Genomic DNA, 5,649 nt, shown 5'->3' with positions numbered 1-5,649 from the left:
TCCGGGCTGTGTTCGTTGGGGAACTCATGCTAGCAAAACCGCCGGGATGAGGGAAGGGTTCAGACTGTGCCTGGGCCCTGTGGTCTCTTCCAGGTCAGTGTATGGCATTTCCTTCCCCTTGCCACAGGCACCTGGGAGCATGTCTGCACGTGGAGAAAGACTTTCCCGTGGGAAGCCGGTTTTTCTCAAACGGGTCCCAGTGCCCTACTCCTCTCTTTTCACTCCTGCTGCCAGAAGCCCAGGGAGGATGGGACGGCTTAGAACATGGCTGGGCACTGTGGTTTCTTCCAGAGAAGTGGAGGGCTTTTGCATTACGTTGCCACAACCACTTGGGATAGGGTCTGTACCTCAGGAAAACTGTTTCCGTGGGAAGCCGGCTTTTTGCAAAGGGGTCTCAGGGCCGTGGGCCTCGGGTGTCCCTCCGGCTCCCCAAAGGACAGGGACGAGGTGAGGGGCTTGGACCGTGCCTGGGCAATGTTGTTTCTTACACCTGGGTGTTTGGCATTTTGTTGACCTGGCTACCCCCACTTGGGATAGGATTCCACAGCAAGCACCTATTGTTCGTCGGAAGCCGTTTTTGCCCCAGGGGTCTCCGGGCTGTGTTCGTTGGGCTTGAACTCCTGCTAGCAAAACCGCTGGGATAGGGAAGGGCTCAGACTGTGCCTGGGCCCTGTGGTCTCTTCCAGGTCAGTGTATGGCATTTCCTTCACCTTGACACAGGCATTGGGGAGCATGTCTGCACGTGGAGAAGGACTTCCTCGTGGGAAGCCGGTTTGTGTCAAAGGGTCCCAGTGCTGTGCTCCTCTCTTTTCTCTCCTGCTGCCAGAAGCCCAGGGAGGAGGGGAGGGCTTAGAACATGGCTGGGCATTGGGGTTTCTTCCAGAGAAGAGGATGGCATTTGCTTTCCCTTGCCACCACCCCTTGGGATATGGTCTGTACCTCAGGAAAACTGTTTCCGTGGGAAGCCGGCTTTCTGCCCAACGGGCCTCAGGGCCGTGGGCCTCGGGGGTCCGTACGGCTCCCCAGAGCACAGGGACGAAGTGAGGGGCTTAGACCATGCTTGGGCCATGTTGTTTCTTCCACCTGGGTGTGTGGTATTTTGTTGACCTGGCTACCCCCACTTCGGATAGGTTTTCCACAGCAAGAGCATATTGTTCTTCGGAAGCCGTTTGGGCCCCAGGGGGTCTCCGGGCTGTGTTCCTTGTGGTGGAATTCCTGCTAACAAAACCGCCGGGATGAGGCAAGTGCTCAGACTGTGCCTGGGCCCTGTGGTCTCTTCCAGGTCAGTGTATGGCATTTCCTTCCCCTTGCCACAGGCACTGGGAAGCATGTCTGCACGTGGAGAAGGACTTCCTCGTGGTAAGCCGGTTTCTGTCAAAGAGTCCCATTGCTGTGCTCCTCTCTTTTCTCTCCTGCTGCCAGAAGCCCAGTGAGGAGGGGAGGGCTTAGAACATGCCTGGGCACTGGGGTTTCTTCCAGAGAAGGGGATGGCATTTGCTTTCCCTTGCCACCACCCCTTGGGATAGGGTCTGCACCTCAGGAAAGCTGTTAACTTGGGAAGCCATCTTTCTGCCCAACGGGCCTCAGGCCCGTGGGCCTCAGGGGTCCCTCCAGATCCCCAAAGCACAGGGACGAGGTGAGGGGCTTAGACCATGCCTGGGCAATGTTGTTTCATCCACCTGGGTGTGTGGCATTTTGTTGACCTGGCTACCCACACTTGGGATAGGTTTTCCACAGCAAGAGCATATTGTTTGTTGGAAGCCGTTTGGGCCCCAGGGGGTCTCCGGGCTGTGTTCGTTGGGGTTGAACTCCTGCTAGCAAAACCGCCGGGATGAGGGAAGGGCTCAGACTGTGCCTGGGCCCTGTGGTCTCTTCCAGGTCAGTGTATGGCATTTCTTTCACCTTGCCACAGGCACTGGGGAGAATTTCTGCACGTGGAGAAGGACTTCCTTGTGGGAAGCCGGTTTCTGTCAACGGGTCCCAGTGCTGTGCTCCTCTCTTTTCTCTCCTGCTGCCAGAAGCCCAGGGAGGAGGGGAGGGCTTAGAACATGGCTGGGCACTGGGGTTTCTTCCAGAGAAGGGGATGGCATTTGCTTTCCCTTGCCACCACCCTTTGGGATAGGGTCTGCACCTCAGGAAAGCTGTTTCCGTGGGAAGCCGGCTTTTTGCAAAGGGTTCTCAGGGCCGTGGGCCTCTGCTGTCCCTCCGGCTCCCCAAAGCACAGGGACAAGGTGAGGGGCTTAGACCATGCCTGGGCAATGTTGTTTCTTACACCTGGCTGTGTGGCATTTTATTGACCTGGCTACCCCCACTTGGGATAGGTTTTCAACAGCAAGCGCCTTTGTTCGTCGGAAGCCGTTTTTGCTTCAGGGGTCTCCGGGCTGTGTTCCTTGGGGTTGAACTCCTGCTAGCAAAACCGCGGGGATGTGGGAAGGGTTCAGAATGTGCCTGGGCCCTGTGGTCTCTTCCAGGTCAGTGTATGGCATTTCCTTCCCCTTGCCACAGGCACTTGGGAGCATGTCTGCACGTGGAGAAAGACTTTCCTGTGGGAAGCCGGTTTTTGTCAAACGAGTCCCAGTGCTCTGCTCCTCTCTTTTCACTCCTGCTGCCAGAAGCCCAGGGAGGATGGGAGGGCTTAGAACATGGCTGGGCACTGTGGTTTCTTCCAGAGAAGTGGAGGGCATTTGCTTTACCTTGCCACAACCACTTGGGAGAGGGTCTGCACCTCAGGAAAACTGTTTCCGTGGGAAGCCGGCTTTTTGCAAAGGGGTCTCAGGGCCGTGGGGCTCGGCTGTCCCTCCGGCTCCCCAAAGCACAGGGACGAGGTGAGGGGCTTACACCATGCCTGGGCCATGTTGTTTCTTCCACCTGGTTGTGTGGCATTTTGTTGACCTGGCTACCCTCACTTGGGATAGGTTTTCTACAGCAAGAGCATATTGTTTGTCGGAAGCCATTTGGGCCCCAGGGGGTCTCCGGGCTGTGTTCGTTGTGGTAGAACTCCTGCTAGCAAAACCGCCGGGATGAGGGAAGGTCTCAGACTGTGCCTGGGCCCTGTGGTCTCTTCCAGGTCAGTGTATGGTATTTCCTTCACCTTGCCACAGGCACTGGGGAGCATGTCTGCACGTGGAGAAGGACTTCCTCGTGGAAGCCGGTGTCTGTCAAAGCGTCCCAGTGCTGTCCTCCTCTCTTTTCACTCCTGTTGCTAGAAGCCCAGGGAGGAGGGGAGGGCTTAGAACATGGCTGGGCACTGGGGTTTATTGCAGAGGAGGAGATGGAATTTGCTTTCCCTTACCACCACCCCTTGGGATAGGGTCTGCAATTCACGAAAGCTGTTCCCGTGGGAGGCCGGCTTTCTGCCAAACGGGTCTCAGGGCCGTGGGCTTCGGGGGTCCCTCCGGCTCCCGAAAGCACAGGGACGAAGTGAGGGGCTTAGACCATGCTTGGGCCATGTTGTTTCTTCCACCTGGGTGTGTGGTATTTTGTTGACCTGGCTACCCCCACTTGGGATAGGTTTTCCACAGCAACAGCATATTGTTCTTCGGAAGCCGTTTGGGCCCCAGGGGGTCTCCGGGCTGTGTTCCTTGTGGTGGAATTCCTGCTTACAAAACCGCCGGGATGAGGCAAGTGCTCAGACTGTGCCTGGGCCCTGTGGTCTCTTCCTGGTCAGTGTATGGCATTTCCTTCACCTTGCCACAGGCACTGGGAAGCATGTCTGCACGTGGAGAAGGACTTCCTCGTGGGAAGCCGGTTTCTGTCAAAGAGTCCCATTGCTGTGCTCCTCTCTTTTCTCTCCTGCTGCCAGAAGCCCAGTGAGGAGGGGAGGGCTTAGAACATGGCTGGGCACTGGGGTTTCTTCCAGAGAAGGGGATGGCATTTGCTTTCCCTTGCCACCACCCCTTGGGATAAGGTCTGCACCTCAGGAAAGCTGTTTCCTTGGGAAGTCTGCTTTCTGCCCAACGGGCCTCAGGGCCGTGGGCCTCGGGGGTCCCTCCAGATCCCCAAAGCACAGGGACGAGGTGAGTGGCTTAGACCATGCCTGCGCAATGTTGTTTTATCCACCTGGGTGTGTGGCATTTTGTTGACCTGGCTACCCCCACTTGGGATAGGTTTTCCACAGCAAGAGCATATTGTTTGTCGGAAGCCGTTTGGGCCCCAGGGGGTCTCCGGGCTGTGTTCGTTGGGGTTGAACTCCTGCTAGCAAAACCGCCGGGATGAGGGAAGGGCTCAGACTGTGCCTGGGCCCTGTGGTCTCTTCCAGGTCAGTGTATGGCATTTCTTTCACCTTGCCACAGGCAGTGGGGAGAATTTCTGCACGTGGAGAAGGACTTCCTTGTGGGAAGCTGGTTTTTGTCAACGGGTCCCAGTGCTGTGCTCCTCTCTTTTCTCTCCTGCTGCCAGAAGCCCAGGGAGGAGGGGAGGGCTTAGAACAAGGCTGGGCACTGGGGTTTCTTCCAGAGAAGGGGATGGCATTTGCTTTCCCTTGCCACCACCCCTTGGGATAGGGTCTGCACCTCAGGAAAGCTGTTTCCGTGGGAAGCCGGCTTTTTGCAAAGGGGTCTCAGGGCCGTGGGCCTCGGCTGTCCCTCCGGCTCCCCAAAGCACAGGGACGAGGTGAGGGGCTTAGACCGTGCCTGGGCAATGTTGTTTCTTACACCTGGTGGTGTGGCATTTCGTTGACCTGGCTACCCCCACTTGGGATAGGTTTTCCACAGGAAGCACCTATTGTTCGTCGGAAGCCGGTTTTGCCCCAGGGGTCTCTGGGCTGTGTTCGTTGGGGTTGAACTCCTGCTAGCAAAACCGCCGGGATGAGGGAAGTGTTCAGACTGTGCCTGGGCCCTGTGGTCTCTTCCATGTCAGTGTATGGCATTTCCTTCCCATAGCCACAGGCACCTGGGAGCATGTCTGCACCTGGAGAAAGACTTTCCCGTGGGAAGCCGGTTTTTGTCAAACAGGTCCCAGTGCTCTGCTCCTCTCTTTTCACTCCTGCTGCCAGAAGCCCAGGGAGGAGGGGAGGGCTTAGAACATGGCTGGGCACTGTGGTTTCTTCCAGAGAAGTGGAGGGCATTTGCATTACGTTGCCACAACCACTTGGGATAGGGTCTGCACCTCAGGAAAACTGTTTCTGTGGGAAGCCGGCTGTTTGCAAAGGGGTCTCAGGGCCGGGGGGATCGGCTTTCCCTCCGGCTCCCCAAAGCACAGGGACGAGGTGAGGGGCTTAGACCGTGCCTGGGCAGTGTTGTTTCTTACACCTGGGTGTGTGGCATTTTGTTGACCTGGCTACCCCCACTTGGGATAGGTTTTCCAGTCAAGCACCTCTTGTTCGTCGGAAGCCGTTTTTGCCTCAGGGTCTCCGGGCTGTGTTCGTTGGGGTTGAACTCCTGCTAGCAAAACTGCCGGGATGAGGGAAGGGTTCAGACTGTGCCTGGGCCCTGTGGTCTCTTCCAGGTCAGTGTATGGCATTTCCTTCCCCTTGCCACAGGCACTGGGGAGCATGTCTGCACGTGGATAAGGACTTCCCCCTGGGAAACCGGTTTCTGTAAAATGGTCCCAATGCTGTGCTCCTCTCTTTTCACTCCTGCAGCCAGAAGTCCAGGGAGGAGGGGAGGGCTTAGAACATGGCTGGGCACTGGGGTTTCTTCCAGAGAAGGG

The sequence above is a fragment of the Ursus americanus genome, unplaced genomic scaffold (assembly GCF_024610735.1).
Source record: "Ursus americanus isolate L20-20 unplaced genomic scaffold, mUrsAme1.1.p SCAF_51, whole genome shotgun sequence".
Lineage (NCBI taxonomy): Eukaryota > Metazoa > Chordata > Mammalia > Carnivora > Ursidae > Ursus > Ursus americanus.
This window is presented reverse-complemented; position numbering follows the sequence as displayed.